This window comes from Dipteris shenzhenensis, chromosome 7, assembly GCF_047967505.1.
Source record: "Dipteris shenzhenensis isolate YYH24624 ecotype China chromosome 7, Dip_SZ_1.0, whole genome shotgun sequence".
In the NCBI taxonomy this organism is placed as follows: Eukaryota; Viridiplantae; Streptophyta; class Polypodiopsida; order Gleicheniales; family Dipteridaceae; genus Dipteris; species Dipteris shenzhenensis.
The window spans coordinates 32565312-32581647 of record NC_141602.1 but is presented as its reverse complement, the minus strand read 5'-3'; the positions used below and the strand labels follow the sequence as shown (position 1 = coordinate 32581647).

Below are 16336 nucleotides of genomic sequence, written 5' to 3'. Positions count from 1 at the left end.
AGCTTGACCAAAACAAGGTCAGGTTAGGTTGAATTTTTGCCTCGACCTGGTGCATCCAGTAGGCATGCTGCTGAAAGGTCCATGGTTGCATCTTTATCAGCTTGCTTCTTCAGATTATTGTGCTCACCATGAGCTGCAGAGAGGTGTTAATGTTATGGCATCTCATAGTGAGAGAGGGCTTATTTGTGGGTGTGCCTGCATGGAGAGAGTAGAGTTAGGGTAAACCTGACCGGATGGTGGACTGCAGAGAGCCAACTAGCTCAGGACTTTTAGGCCCATGGTTAGGGCTGGGTTGGAATCTAGTTGGGCACTATGCTATTGATGGGATGTTTGTTGCTAGTTTGATGAATATGGTTGCTTGCCCTCTCCAATTGATCGAGTTCGAGAATGTCAGAGTCTATATAATGATGCCATGCATGCAGCTGATGGATATTTCCAACCAAGAGGAAATGGTCTAAATAGTGAGTGGATATTTCCACCTACCTTGATTAATGGTTTGCCTGTTAATAATATGTATGTGGATGGAGGGGCTGCAATCAATGTTATTAGTCAGCAAACCATGCATAAGTGGGTCTGAAAAGTGATGCTCCCGTCTGTATACAGATAAAGTTGGCAGACAACTCCAGGGATAAATCCTCTCGTAAAGTTTTTGCACTCTAGATAGATGTATGTGACGTCTGTTAAAGTTATGGCATCTCATAGTGAGAAGGCTTATTTTGTGGGTGTGCTGCTTGGAGAGAGGAGTAGAGTTAGGGTAAACCTGGCCGGATGATGGACTGCAAATAGCGGACTGGCCGACCATCAGGTCAGCTTGACCCAACCGTCCTGTCGGGCTGACCTGACCCAAATAGAGTTGGGTAAGGTTGGGTTTTCCCTGGCCTGCTCGGGTGCCCACCAAGATCTGATCATCCAAATCAATCCTCACATCCTTTGCGTCCATCACACTTTTTTCCTTTTGGGCCTCCGCGAACTGGCTGCTTTTACAAATTGCTGCCTCAAGGCAGGGCTAACTGCAATCAGTTGAGGTATAGTTATATTTTCCTTCACATTACGCAAATCAGCCATAAGATCATAATCTCTCACCTCAAAACCAATCTTCCACCTGGATGACTTTTTCTTTTTCTTCATTCTCTCATGTACCTCCCCTCATGAACATGATTGGATTTAATACTCAACCCCTCCTCATGCCCAAGCTTCCCAGCATAGACACATCCTTGCGTCCATCACACTTCTTTCCTCTTGGGCCTCCGCGAACTGGCTGCTTTTACAAATTGCTGCCTCAAGGCAGGGCTAGCTGCAATCAGTTGAGGTATAGTTATATTTTCCTTCACATTACGCAAATCAGCCATAAGATCATAATCTCTCACCTCAAAACCAATCTTCCACCTGGATGACTTTTTCTTTTTCTTCCTTCTCTCGTGTACCTCCCCTCATGAGCATGATTGGATTTAATACTCAACCCCTCCTCATGCCCAAGCTTCCCAGCATAGACCGCCAATTCCTGAATTTCTTTCATACGCCCTTTTGCTCAGCATCCACCCAAGACACTGTCTTATCAGCCTCTTTCTTCCCAAACAACCATGGACAATCATAGTTCACATGCCCCCTTTCTTTGCATTCAAAGCAAATGACACTTACTCAATCCAAGAAGCCCAAGCTCTGTCCTGGGCGCCGTAACTGGCGGGGCCTGCACCAAAGTCAGCCATTATTTGTTCCAGGCTTTTCTCCAACTAGCTTCAACTCAGGCCTGATGTAGTAGCTGCACTATCTACCGCAGGAGGAGCACCTGCCACAACTGGTGTTATGGGAGTGGGCACCGCAGTACTTGCAAAGCAGCTGCATACGCCTGCAACTTTCTGTCTCAACGGAGGTTCCAAACCTGCGAGGAATCTGTGTTAGAAACTCACTGTGCCCACCTGTGAGCCCCCGATTTGAGGGGACAAGGGGCAGTTACTGGTAGGAGGGCTGGGAGAGAGACTCAGGCCAGAAACAGAGGGAGGACAGCATGGCAGAAATAGGCGACCAGCACACGGGCTGGTCACTGTCTGCAACAGCAGGTATATAGGGGCTTTAGGCCTCACGTGGAGGCTCCTGCAGCAGCGCAGACTGGCTGCACAGGGCACCCTTATATAGGGGCCTGTGGCAGGCCAAGTCAGCCCAACCAGGGCCACCGACCAGGGCCAACCCTGGGCGCTTTAATGGGGCCCATGTCACCAAACAGGGTACCGACGCTGCTGGTCGGTCATCTGAAGGGGCCTGGGCAGTGCCTATAAAAGGCCCACTTCTCCATTCACTCCAGCATCCAGTGCAAAACTGAAAGCCCCTCTCCAAGGCTGTCTTCTGCGCTGTGTTCTGCACTCAGATCTGGAGCAGTTTCTGAGAGAGAGTTCATCATTGTTTTCCAGCACCCTGCTGAGTTTTGTATTGCTCCCTTGGAGCCATTTTCTGCCCACCATCCGGTGGATAAATATACTCTCTCTCTCTCCATCTATATTTCTGAATGTGTGTTTGTTGCATCTGTGATCATCTATCTGAGTTGAGTGTGTGAGAGTTGGAGAAACTTGGGTGGAGGATTGAGTGATTCATTCCCTCCTATTTTCTAACATGGTATCAGAGCCATAGGCTCTCAACTCTTCTTCATCAAAGCACTCTCTGGGGGAAGGAGTCCCTTGGCAGAAAGGCGATTCCGTTTTCAGCTCAGGCTAGCACGGGAGGTCAGTACATCTTTTTTGCTTCAGTTTTTCAGTTCGCTATTCACCGATATGGATCAGCGTTCAGAAGCCTCTACACCCACTGCTCGTCCTTCCTCCTCCTCCAATCATCTTCCTTCTTCATTCATTCCCAATTTTGGTGAAGCTGGAAAGCTTGATGGGACGAACTATCCAATCTGGAAAGTCAAGATCCGAAGCCATCTGGTGGCATGGAAGCTATGGAAGATAGTGATTGGGACCGAGATGAAGCCAGAGGATATTGTGGACAAAAGAGGTGATGTTCTATTTGAAGCAGATGCGGATGAACTCAGTGCATGGGAGAAGAGGGATGTGTTAGAAAATACCCAACAGAGGGTACACGGAGCGGAAGACTTATAGTAATGCCCAGGAGCTCACATAGTGTGGTGTGGGTGTGGAATCACAAACTTCTTTACTTATGTGCATACAATAGGTGTGTAGACTCATCAATAGACAATGAACCAACCAGATAGAGAAACCACCAAAATATATATTTCCGTCCACAACTATGGACACAATACAAAAGAGACAGATCCAGAGTCCCACCAATGATGTGGTCCTCTGATCTTACCACAAGGTCCTTCTCCTATCTGCTGGCTATCTCTAGACTCGAGCCCGCGTGCTCCACCTCGAGCTTTTGTAGACTTTCCGTCCAGATCCCTTCCACCTTGCTGTCTTTGCACCAGCCCAAGTGGGCAGCACTCTGAGCTAGGTCTGCAGCTCTACAGCTCTCTTGTCTCCTTTTGGATAGAGACCCACAAGTGGCTGATCTGCTGCTCCCTCTGCTCCCTGAACTGCTGCTCCAAGTGATGAGAAGTGAGGCCTCAAGGACCTCGTTTTATAGGGCCCCAAGGGCTGGTAAAAATACCGACCAGCCTGCAGCAGACTGGCCGACCAGTCTGTGGCTGGTCCAGCCCTATAAGGGCTCACAACCCAGGGCTTTTGGCCCAAACTTCCAGGGCCTTAGGCTCTCCATTCAAGGCAGGAAAACCGCCTATATAAGGCATGCCTTCTGCCCACTGACAGCCACATTTGCTGCTCCACATCTGCGCCTGCACATCCTGCGCCTCTGCCAGGCCCTCTCCCAGTTCCGTACAGAGCCGTACACCGTGTAGATGTCAGCGCCATGTGCTCGCTTTTTATTCCAGGTTCCTTGTGCTGGCTACTACTTCGCCTTTTGCTGCTGCAGATCCATCCTAGCTCCAGGTACCCTCCATCTCTTTGATTCTTGCCCACAACAGCTCTAGATGTGCTGCCCACATGACAGCCAAGATGCTGTCCATGTGGCAGCCCCATCTTATCACTCAATCCCTTTTGGTTCTTGTCCACATGACATCCAATCAGATGCCCATGTGACAGACACTCAAACCCTGGGTTCACCCCCCCCATGCTCTCCTCATATGGGGGCTTACAGATGGGGAGGTGACCTTTCCAACAGGATGCTCAAGCCTTAGCAATGCTAATTGGCACGACAGCAGATGCTATGATTCCTCATATCCAGTTGGCAGAGACGTCTTTAGAGGCGTGGGCCATACTGAAGGAGCTGTATGAAACCGATGATACAGCCCATATCACTACTCTTCAGCATCAACTTTATAATCTTGATATGAATGAGGGTGATCGTGTGCATGACCATCTGACAAAGGTGAAAATCGTGCAGGACCAACTCGCAGCGGTTGGTCAGAAGGTGTACGGAGTAAGAACTTCAGTCCCATCTTCAAGTTCAGGTTCTTCTTGATGCTGAATATCCAAAAACGCAGAAGTATCACCATGGTATCTCTTCAAATTGCTCACATGAAAGATGTTCTTCATATGCCAGTGGGCTGGTAACTTCAGCTCATACGCTCCGGATCCTTCTTCTGGATATAAAGCTGCTGAAATCTGAAATGGACCATAAAACTTCGGTGCTAGCTTGACATGTTTTGTACTTCCTCTCACTGACTTGATTCTTCTTTTATCAATCTTCAATAAAACCCAATCATCCTCCTTGTAATAAACTTCTTTTCTTTTTTTATTGGCTGCCTTGGATTGTTGAACCTGGGCCTTCTTAATATGTTCTTTTACCTGTGACATATCCTCAGCAAACTGGTCAGCAGCAAAAATTCGCTCCCCCAATTGTGTTATTGGAGTGGGTAAACATTGCCCATAGATGATTTCAAATGGGGCTTTCTTGGTGGAAGTATGTACAGTGTTATTATAAGCAAACTCTAACATGGGTAAGAACTCTGGCCACCTTCTAGGTTGGTCATGGACATAAGCTCGAAGTAAAGTAATTATGGTTTGATTGGCATTCTCACTTTGTCCATCTCCTTGAGGATGGAAGGATGTAGTAAATTTCAGTTTGGTTCCGAGATTCTCTAATAGGGCTGTCCAAAAGTTGCTAATGAAACGGCCATCATTATCGGATACAATGGATTTTGGTAACCCATGTAACCTAAAGATTTCCCTAATGAATAACCTTGCTGTTTCAGGAGCAGACAACTCTTTTTTACAAGGAATAAAATGAGCTTGTTTACTCAGCCTATCTATAACAATGAGAATCTGCTCAAACTAACCAACCTTGGGGAAACCGGACACAAAATCCATTGTAATGTGTTCCCACCTTTTCCCTCCACCTTTCCGAGGGAATAGGCAAAGGCTGCAAAAGACCAGCAGTCTTACTTGTGTCAGATTTAATGCGCTGACATACGTCACATTGTTGAACAAAGGTCGAAACTTCTTTGCGAAGTTTAGGCCAATGGAAGTATCTCTCAATATTGTCAATGGTCCCTCTAATGCCTCTATGTCCAGAATATGGACTCGCATGTAACTCACTCATGACTAGATACCGAAATGTTTTGGGTACACATATGGCACGTCCCAAAAATAAGTATCCATCCACGATGGAATAAGCCTCTAAATCCCCGACCTCATTACGTTGAATCTTCCCATAAATATCAGCGAAGTCCTCATCTAAAGGATAAGCTTCAACCATTGCTCCTTATGATTTCTCCTTAATCACAGAAACATGATTAACTTGGGGCCGTCTACTCAAAGCATCAGCTACTAAATTCTCCTTTCCTGACTGATATTCGATATTTGGTTACCCAAAAGATTGAATATATTCAGCCCATTTGATTTGCCTTAAGAGACAATGGGTTGAGAAAACGAGTGCTTGATACTTTGATGGTCAGTCTTAATCTTGAAAGCAGAACCATATAAATAATGCTTCCATAACTTTAGAGCATGAATGACTGCCAATAACTCCTTCTCATACGTGATATATTTCAATTCAGCCCCTTGAAGTTTTCTGCTCTCATAAGCAATGGGATGCCCTCCTTGCATCAACATTGCCCCAATCGAGGTACCACTCGCATCCGTACATACAACAAAGAACTCTTTGTCCATGTCCGGAAGTGTTAACACTGGTGCAGTCACCAATGTTCTCTTAAGCTCCTCAAAAGCAACTTGGTGAACCTCTCCCCACTCATACAAGGAATGCTTCTTCAACAAATCTGTTAGTGGGGAAGCAAGACGTGCAAAATTCTTAATGAATCTGCGATAATAACTACACATCCCTAGGAAGGATCTCAGCTCATGTATGTTTTTGGGTATTGGCCATTCAATTGTGGCCTTGACCTTTTTAGGGTCAACCCGAATTCCATAAGCAGACACAATGTGTCCCAAATACTCTATTTCTCTCTTGAAGAACTCACTCTTCTTGGTATTTAGGAACAATCGATCCTTCCTTAGGAGCTCCATCACCTTAGCAAGGTGATCCTTATGCTCTTCCTCATTCTGGCTGAAAACTAAAATGTCGTCAAAAAAGACTATGACAAATTTTCCCAAGTAGGGTCGCAAAACCCTTCTCATCAGCCTACTAAAAGTGACTGGAGCATTAGTTAGGCCAAAAGGCATGACCAAAACTCATAATGTCCAGTGAGAGTGCGAAAAGCAGTCTTATGTTCATCCCCAACTTTCATACGAAGTTGATGATAACCAGATTTCAAATCCAATTTGCTAAAAACTTTAGCACCTTTAAGCATATCCAATAAATCTTCCACTCTTGGAATCGAATACCGGTTCTTAATCGTAAGTTTATTCAAAGCACGGTAATCTATACACATACGATATGATTCATCCTTCTTCTTAACAAATAATACAGGTGCTCCAAATGGAGAACTACTTGGTCGAATCAAGCCTTTTTGCAACAGATCTTCAATTTGTTTTTCTACCTCCTCCATTTCTATCCTGTTCATCCTGTATGGGGCTCTACATAGAGGAGAAGCTCCTGGCTCTAAGTCTACGGCATGATCATCTTCTCTCTCCATAGGCAATTCGAATGAGTCATCTCCTGAAAATCGATCCTCATAAGTTCTAAGGAACTCATTTCTCTTCCGATCTTCTTTTGAGATATGAAGATCTCGTGAATCCCGTATACACACAAGATTACAATCTACCCCTCTTTTTACCAATCTTTTCGCTTGGGTAGGAGTAATCAATGGAATTGTATACACGTCCCGATCCCCTACGATCCTTATGTTTTCATCCTTATGTACAAAGCAACAATGATGAGTATGAGGATGAATAGCAGGGTTAAAATCATACCGCCATGGTTTACCTAGAATCATGTCAACGTCTTGTAAAGGGGCTACTAGAAAATCCCTTCGATCTCTATATTTTTGTATACGAAAAGGAATATTCCATACTATGGATGTGTCTTCTTCATTGTGTCCCCTAAAAGCTCCTGAAAGCGACATGTTTTTTATAGGTTCTGGTTTAAGATGGAGTAATTTTGCCAATCTATCACTTACTAAGTCATAATTACATCCATCGTCTAGGAGAACCACTATTCTCTGTCCATTCACGAAACCATACACCTTAAAAAGATCATGAGGCCCAAAGGTATTGGCTAAATGGACAGCATTCACTATTAGCTCAATAGTCACAGTAGATTTTGAGGGTGACAAGGTAGAAGCCTCACCCTCCTGCTTGGATGCCTTGGCTTTCCCTTTTACTGAATTCGTCTTGGCAATCTTAGCCAAGAGAACGGGACACTTATGCCATACGTGCCCTGGCTTATGTTTCTTACACCCGAAACATTTTCCTTCCTTAATCAACTTCCTCTTCTCTTCGTCTGTCATAGAAGGAAATGGCACCCATCCAGGACGTGATTGGCTATTCACATTCCTTACAAGAGCTTTACCCTTCCCTTTATTATTCTTAAACTGGTTTGGTTTCCTAAAAGTGGGTATATTGTTGGTCTTAGATGATGACCCATCCTCCTTATTGAAGGGTTTACGAGGATTCAATTTCCTCTCGGCTATTTCAGCCAGCTTAGTGAGGTCCTTAAGGGTGGTCGGGTTAAACATTTCAACCTCGTACCTTACTTTTGGGCTTAAAGCTGCTAAATACTTCTTTCTCCTATCTTCCTCACTCTTTCCAAGTAACTCTAGAGAGAGTTTCCAAAATCTGGCTGTAAAATCTGCATTACTCTCATTATCGAACTGCCTAAACCTCTCCCAACGAAAGGTTAGGTTCTCTTCATGCCTCGGTGGCATGAAAGTGGCTTTCAGTTGCTCCACGAATTTAGCCCATTCATGAATAGGCTCTTTCCCTGTTTGTGACAAGGACCACCACATTAGAGCATCCTTCTGTAGATGCAATGTGGCAAGAGCAAGCTTCTCTTGCTCGGTCTTGTCTTGATGGGCAAAGTATAGCTCAAAATGGCGAATCCAATTGAGGATTTTGTCAGCCTCCCTTGCCCCATCATATTTGGGGAACTCAATTCTCTCTCGTGGTTGGAATTTGGACCTCTTAGAAGGGGTACTCAACTCTTCATCCCCAAAGTTTAAAGTCCTCTTAGTCCCTAATCTTGTCATAATGGACTGCTCAATCATATTGCTAAGCTGGAAAATCAACAGGAGTCTCCTCTCTTCCTCTTGCACTTGGATTATAATCCATGTGTACTGGGTTTTGAGTTGAAGGCGTGAACTCATCACCTTGTTCTTGGCTGGTCTCATTTCTTCTTTCATTACGAAAGGAGAACTCCCTATCAAGAGGTTCTTGAAGGAGAGACTGCTATAAATCTATTTGTGGGTTATCATACTCAAGATGTGTATAACTCTCACCTAATCCCTCCTCTTCAAGAGAGGGTGAAGGTGTTATTTCTCTCTCTCCTTGGGGTAATGGAGGAAAAGGAATAAGTTCATTGTTATATGTCCCTCCCCCTTCCATTCTTTCCTTTTAGTAATACAAGAGAGAAAATGTCTTGCTGTAATTTCAAAAAAAAAGAGGTTTATTTTACAGCAAAAGTCAAGTGTTGTAGAGTTGGTGGTACTTATCCGACTCCCGCTTCGTTTGTGTTGAGAAGACACTTAAAATGACCTCCTTTCCCTTCTCTTTCAAGCTTTTCTTCTTGTATTTCTGCTGTAAACTGGTACGCTCCGTTTGGGCTACTTGTTTTGAGCGGATTGGAGCTCTAGATACCATTATAGGGGGTACTTGATGGGTGGATCAACCCCCTTAAAATCTTATTCCGATCCGACTTTCCGTTGGGGAGAACGGGGGATCCCTTTTCCTCACGGTTTAAGGATTTTAAGGGTACATTCACATTGGGGGGGGGGGGGATCCACCTCGTGAGAACACCCCGTTCACCGTTCAAGACCAGAAATTTTCAGAAAAATCCCTTGTCTCAGAACCTCGGAGATCAGTCAGTCGTGATCCTCTTCCGCAACTTCTCTTGCGACTTCCGTCATCCGCAACTGTCGCCCTCTTCTCGTCCCGCTCATGGATCGTCACTGCTCTGATACCAAATGTGAAAAATCCATACTTTTCGAAAATGCAAATGTGTGCAATGCATGCAGAATTTGAATGCCGATTGGCCCTCCAATGGGGAAGAGCGCCCTCGTGAGAGTACTTGTTTCTTTTTCGACCTACATGCAAGGTGGGAGAGAGACGACGGATGAATGCAATGTGGTAGAGAGAATGCTACGTGAGATTCCCAATGAAAGGGTGATACCCTTTCATTAATGTCCCTTGAGATCACTCAAGTTCCATCTTCCCATTTACACCTACCCTTATTCTATGACCCATGCACCTACCATTCAATGCACTCTAATGCACTCTTTCCCTTTCCTATTGCCCCTAGGACCTAGACACGTGTGTGCACATCTTTATTACTAATCATTGGCCAATGTTACATAGTTTTGGCGGTACTATTTACACCGCTTGATCGATCATAAATACAAACATATAACCGCACCATCAAATTGGCGCCTAAATATAATAAGGTTCTAATGACTATTAATTAACTAAATAATCATTTCTCTTGTCATGACACAAAGCACATGTCTAACAGAAAGACTTGGTTCAAAACCATGGAAAGTACACACCCAGATTCCAAAGTTTCTGTCGGGGATAGCCGGACATGTCCTGTGAAGGGCATTGATAGCATTCCTTTCATTACGACCGCGGGTGAGGAGAAGGATAACTCTGGAGTACTTTATGTACCCAACCTTTGCAAGAACTTACTGTCTGTAAGTCAGATGAACAAGAAGAACATGTCAGTTCTCTTTGAGGATGGCAAGGTCACTGTGACATCCAAAGCAAATGGACAGATGGTGGCCCAAGGAGTTGAAGAAAATGGACTGTACCGCCTCAGTGCAATGTTGGTTCATGAAGACAACGGAAAGTCCAAACTTTGGCATGAGTGCTTCGGTCACATCAGCTATGGAACCTTGGCTGAAATGTCAAAGTTGAAGATGGTGGATGGACTTCCACCCATTACAGGCAAGAATGGTATCTGTAGGGCTTGTCTAGAAGGCAAGCAGCACAGGGACAAGTTCCCACAAGAGGCCTCGTTTCGGGCCAATGTCTACAGCATCGTGGGCAGGATCCAGGTACTCACTTCTCTTTGTGGATGATTTCAGTAGAATGACCTGGGTGTATCACTTGGCTAAAAAGTCACAGGCTTTCGCGAAGTTCAAGGACTGGAAGGCCAAAGTTGAAAAGTTTGCTCAGACTGAAGGCATGGATTTTGATGAAACTTTTGCTCCCACAGCTCGCATGGTTACTATCCAGACAGTGATTGCCCTTGCTGCCCAATTCCAGTGGCCTATTTTTCAAATGGACATGAAGTCTACATTCCTTAATGAAACCTTGGAGGAGGAGGTATACGTAGAGCAGCCACTGGGCTTTCAAGATCCAAGGTCCCCATTAAAGGTCTGCAGGTTGAAGAAGGCGTTATACGGGCTGAAACAGGCCCCCAAAGCTTGGTACCAAAGGATAGATGTATTCTTCCAGAAGATAGGGCTAAGTCAGAGTCCTTCTGAGGCAAACCTCTACTTGTTCATTGAGAAGGGGTTGCGATTGGTACTCATCCTCTATGTTGATGATCTTATCTTAACAGGTGACCATGTCAAGAAGATTTCTCAGGTCAAGGAGCTACTCATGTCTGAGTTTGAGATGACTGACCTTGGGTTATTACACTACTTCCTTGGGATAGAAGTAAAGCAGGCCAAAGACAGGATCTTAATTTCACAGGAGAAATATTGCAGAGAACTTCTTAAGAGATTCCAGATGGAGGATTGCAGGACAGCAGTAACTCCCATGGAGGTCGGGCTCAAGCTAAGTGTTCATGACACATCCCAGCTGGTCGATACTCCTTTGTACCGACGATTGGTAGGAAACTTGCTTTACCTTACCAATACTCGACCTGATATTTGTTACGCAGTTGGGCTATTATGCCAATTCTTTGCTTCTCCCAGGAAGAGTCATTGGGATGCAGGTTTATGGGTGCTGAGGTATCTAAAGGGTACTTGCACCTATGGGATCACCTATACCAAAGGCATCGAACTAGGCGGATTCCGTGACAGTGATTGGGCGGGTGATGCTGACACCAGAAGATCAACAACAAGGTACTACTTCTTACTTGCATCTGGTGCCATCTCTTGGCTGAGTAAGAAGCAACCCACAGTGGCCCTTTCATCTACAGAGGCAGAGTACAGAGCCGCATGTACAGCAGCTTGTGAGACACTATGGTTGAGGTGGATTCTGGAGGACATGGAAGTGTGTTAGGAAAATGCAACAATGCTGATGTGCAACAATCAGAGTTGCATAGCCATTGCCAAGAATCCAGTGTACCATGCGTGGACCAAGCACATCGAAGTTCATTACCACTTTGTTCGAGAGCTCATCATTGACGATGTGATCAAGCTCATGTACTGCCCGACCGCCGATAACTTGTCCGACCTCTTCACGAAGGCACTCCCTCGAGAACAGATGGAGCACCTCATCAGACGTATGGGGACTGGCCCACAGTTGTGACATTGAGGGGGGGTGCTAGAAACTCACTGTGCCCACCTGTGAGCCCCCGATTTGAGGGGACAAGGGGCAGTGAGAGGTAGGAGGGCTGGGAGAGAGACTCAGGCCAGAAACAGAGGGAGGACAGCATGGCAGAAATAGGCGACCAGCACACGGGCTGGTCACTGTCTGCAACAGCAGGTATATAGGGGCTTTAGGCCTCACGTGGAGGCTCCTGCAGCAGCGCAGACTGGCTGCACAGGGCACCCTTATATAGGGGCCTGTGGCAGGCCAAGTCAGCCCAACCAGGGCCACCGACCAGGGCCAACCCTGGGCGCTTTAATGGGGCCCATGTGGTCGGCCACCAGACAGGGTACCGACCCTGCTGGTCAGTCATCTGAAGGGGCCTGGGCAGTGCCTATAAAAGGCCCACTTCTCCATTCACTCCAGCATCCAGTGCGAAACTGAAAGCCCCTCTCCAAGGCTGTGTTCTGCACTCAGATCTGGAGCAGTTTCTGAGAGAGAGTTCATCATTGTTTTCCAGCACCCTGCTGAGTTTTGTATTGCTCCCTTGAAGCCATTTTCTGCCCACCATCCAGTGGATGAATATACTCTCTCTCTCTCTCCGTCTATATTTCTGAGTGTGTGTTTGTTGCATCTGTGATCATCTATCTGAGTTGAGTGTGTGAGAGTTGGAGAGATCTTGGGTGGAGGATTGAGTGATTCATTCCCTCCTATTTTCTAACAATCTGTTCAACTTGAGGTCTTCAAGCCCACTCATGGGTCCATGCACTGGTGGCCTTGCTGGCCCCCCTCAGCACACACACAGGCCTCACCAGCCTCAGCAGATACACCCGTGCAATTGCCTGACCCACATCGACTCGAACCAAACCCCAAAACTCTTAACAGACTCCCCCTCCAACTGAATCAGATGATCTAAGAGCACCACCAACGCATTTGGGGATTCTTCCACTCCAAAGCATCCCTTCAAAGCATTAGTCACAGCTCCTCAATCATCCCCCACTGCCTCGGCCAAAAGTCCTATCCCAAGGCCAGTGATATCTCTCTAGGAAGTCTGAGAGAAATTGTGCCCACGAGCCTCAGCCCATCCAGACATGGGACTGGCACGAAAGAAAGACCTCAGATAAGAGTCTACATCCTCGCCCTTGTGCCCCAAAAGATAGGCCCTTCCACCATCTTCACACACCACTATATCACACCTACAAAACACAACCAAACCCTCCCCACTTACACAAAATGTATTCACACTATGATCTGCCCAATGACACAAATAGTACCACCCACAACCCTCTCACAAACCAAGTCAAACATCTACACAAGACTTCTGCAACCAGTCCCGCACGGGCATTTAACGATGCTCTGGTGAACAAGCAATACATATTCCACCCCATCTACCTGCCTCCAACAGTAGTTCAGCACGTGGTTTACACCTCTAGACTCTTGGTAGCACCCGCGTGATTTCAAGCCCATGAGGATAGAAAAGATTATGTTGTCAACAAATGCTGTATTGAATATGGGTGCCACTTTTTAGCCCCATTCCTTGCTTTCAGATTCCTCAATTAGCTGCACCGCTTCGATGCATTCACTGGTCACAGGGCTTCTTGTGGTTCCAGCAAACTTTGTATGCTAACTCGATTATAATCTACTGTCTCAAACAACACAAAAAGAGGAACCTCAAAGCAAAAGGCTTCCTTATTGTAGTTTAATTGAAAGTCTAATGTCTGTCTTCCGCCATATACACAAAATCTGATATTGTTTTATTTTAAAGGTTCTACTGAGATCCTCTATGCTTTACAAAATTGGAAAGAAGAATGGAGTATTCCTCGAAAAGGTTATCCACAGGCTGAAGCTTTGTAATTTCATGGGGTTCTTAGAAACATGCGACGGTGGGAGAAAAAGGGCGGTAATAGGAATACATAGCAAATTTCTGATAGAGCAAAGTAGATCATTTGGCTTACGAAAGTTTAGGGCATGTCAACGGTATAATGTTGCAATAACCATCGTGCAATAGCGTTGCCAACAAATCCAGATGTCCTCAACCCTATTATCAATAAGATCGCAGACGAACTTTAAGGATTTTTTGAAATCCTTATCGTCATGTTTCTAAGACTCTGATATTTGAAGAGTCTAGATGCAGAGAATTAAGGACATTAAAACCTTTCTTATTATTAGCAATTGTAAATATAAGCGTGCTCTCTCCATTATAGCTCTTCCAACAACGCTTCAGCAAACCAAAATAGCACTAAAGTTATATCATCTATACTTGGTCTCCTTTCTCGGTGCCGGAAACCGATCGTGCCCGTTTCTCTTTCTTGAATTCCGAAGTCAAACCAAGTTGGGGATGTCTTGAGCTCTTATGTAAGATTCGGCACGCTAGAAATGACCGTCATGAACAGGAGCGGTGCAGCAACGAGTGCGGAAGGCAGGGGTGACACAAAGATCAAAGATAAGCGAAAATATAAGTTTGATTAGATCGATGTAGGAAGAAAACGTAAGAGTAGGAACGACAAATTAGAGAGGTGAGGGCATCACCTGGAGGCCGATGGAGCGAGCAACGAAGACGGCAAAGTTTAATCGTTACATAACAATTTTGGTCAAATGAGGACTCATTTTTCACATAATTGAATACTTACCACAGCTTTCTAATGCTTCGGAAAGATGTTTTTCCTCGTCCAGCCTCTTTAGATCACTCGGATGGGTGTGCAATGTGTTTGCGCGCCGGTCTTGAGTTTAAGCCCTAGAGATAGCTCTAGATTCTATCCTGGTTCCCCGCACATTGGGGCGCTCTTGGCACTTTCAATTTCACTAAAAAAAAATGTTTTTCTAGCCTTGACAATTAAATTGTTGACGGTCTTACTTGCTCACTCCCCGCTGGTTAACTTATGGGTGCTCGGTTTTCTGTGCTCGTGATCCCTTAACCCAATGTGTGCAATGCTCGAATGAAGATGATGCCTGTGCGAACGTACTCAAGTGTGATGTAAATAGATATCAACAGTTATAACTCGGAGGCCGAGGTTGCTATTGAAAGGGAAACCATATGATGACGAGGGATACAAAGATGGAAGCAAACCACACTTGTATTATATTCACAAAGACTCTGTTATGAAGTCACCTCGGCTTGAACTGAGGACTCAACTAATCAAGCTCCTAACCTAGCAAGCCAGAGAGAGGTCATGAACCACAATAAATGTCACTTCTCTATTACAATGCTTTTCAACTTAAGTAGACTAATTGCAAAACCAACTTCTATTACTAATACTAGAAGTTCGTTGGACCACTGCTCGTCACTCGTATACCGCCCTTAGCTTTAGGATGACTCCTCCTCGGAATCGGGGTCACTACCTTACTGTTGTTGTTCGTTCGCTGCTCAAGAAGTTAGCCACTTATGTACTCACCTATTCGCCAACCACAGGCGCCACTTGCTCTCGCTTGTGTTGGTAAGTTTGCCGTGGATTCCACCCATGTTGGCGTGACCCGGCCAACATTTTGCTTCGACTTTCTGCAAACAAACCCTCATGGTTCTAAACTGGTGAGAACAAGGCGCTGCTTGAAGACAGTCGTGCGCGATCATGGAGGAGTAGCAAAGGAAGGGCCATGGGCATCATTTGGAGAAGCTTGCGAGGAAGATGGTATGGGAGAGGGAGGGTCAAAAGGATTCAACATCTGTCTTGGATCGAGAGGAGGCCAGGGATACATTGAGTGTATGTCAATGGGAGGCCTCTTAGGATTTGTAAGCCAATCCACAGACCATGACTCGACAAGTGGGTCCTCGAAGGAGTTGGTGATGCCGAAGGCGTCGTCAAAACGAGTCACATAGCATTTCGCTGGTGTAACTCCCTCCTGCTACTTGAATCGTGGGTCCTTGCATTGAGTGTATGTCAATGGGAGGCCTCTTAGGATTTGTAAGCCAATCCATAGACCATGACTCGACGAGTGGGTCCTTGAAGGGGTTGGTGATGCCGAAGGCGTTGTCAAAACGAGTCACATAGCATTTCGTTGGTGTAACTCCCTCCTGCTACTTGAATCGTGGGTCCTTGCACAGGCCCCAAATGTTATTGTGCATGGCAACAGCCTCTGTGATATGGTTGCCGAGTAGTTTCTCTACCTCCCTAAGTAGTACTGCGTAGTAATTCAGAAGAGTCAGCATAGTGGGATGCAGCAATGCATTAAGATGCCTCTCTGCCTTATGTATATTATGTTGACAGGGTACTCAATCCTAGACAAAAGATCAAAATTGTGACATGCGAGGTTATATAGAGAAACCTTTAGGGTGACCACCGACTCGAGTGTCACACCATGAAGAG

At 45.5% G+C, this 16336-nt stretch overlaps 1 protein-coding gene across 2 annotated transcripts in view; it reads right to left on the bottom strand.

The window, feature by feature from the left end:
* The window catches only part of LOC147900239 (Endoplasmic reticulum vesicle transporter protein), a 126356-nt gene extending 111582 nt beyond the window's left edge, over nt 1-14774 (bottom strand). Inside the window, exons 1-2 of one of the 2 annotated variants that reach the window (XM_087376702.1) lie at nt 14666-14774; nt 14296-14405 (exon numbers count right to left, since the gene is read on the bottom strand). The gene's annotated coding sequence lies outside the window, so the exon portion shown is untranslated. Of the gene's footprint in view, nt 1-14295; nt 14406-14564 lie in introns of both variants that reach the window. The other variant, XM_087376701.1, reaches the window with a different exon arrangement.
* Between the last annotated feature and the right edge of the window lie 1562 nt (nt 14775-16336).